We start from the raw sequence: 739 nt of genomic DNA, 5'->3' as shown, positions 1-739 counted from the left end.
CTGGGAATACTGGGACAAAACCTGGGGATACTGGGACAAAACTGGGAATACTGGGACAAAACCTGGGGATACTGGGACAAAACCTGGGGATACTGGGACAAAACCTGGGGATACTGGGACAAGACCTGGGGATACTGGGACAAAACGTGGGGATACTGGGACAAAACTGGGAATACTGGGACAAAACTGGGAATACTGGGACAAAACCTGGGGATACTGGGACAAAACTGGGAATACTGGGACAAAACCTGGGGATACTGGGATACTGGGACAAAACTGGGGATACTGGGGGGTTTGAAGCACCAGAGGAGACAGAACCAGAGTTTCTGTGTTTATTTCTCTACATTCAAGCTGACTCTGCCCCCAAACCCGGAGGGGCCGGGGCCACAAAACCCACTCGTGTCTTTTTTTTGTTGTTTTATTTTTTTTTTCTGATTCATTTTCTCTTTTTTTCGAGTGTTTTTAGTTGGTTTTTTTGTTGTTTTTTTGGACTTTTTCCCCACCTTTTTTTTTGTTTGAAAATAAAATCTTCACTTAGAAAACGGAAACACTAAAGCGTTAAAATACAGAAGGGAAAAAAAAAATAAATCAACCAACCAACAACAACAACAACCCCAAAAAAATGAAACCAAACCCTCCCCCACCCCCAAAAAATACCACAAAAAAATAAACAAACCCCACCAAAAAATAAACAACCATAAAATGAAACCAGAAGAGCTGGTTGGAACTTGTCCCCCCC

This window comes from Chaetura pelagica, unplaced genomic scaffold, assembly GCF_000747805.2.
Source record: "Chaetura pelagica isolate M959 unplaced genomic scaffold, ChaPel_1.0 scaffold663, whole genome shotgun sequence".
NCBI classification, from domain to species: domain Eukaryota; kingdom Metazoa; phylum Chordata; class Aves; order Apodiformes; family Apodidae; genus Chaetura; species Chaetura pelagica.
The sequence above is the reverse complement of the archived record's forward strand: the minus strand, read 5'-3'. Positions refer to the sequence as shown.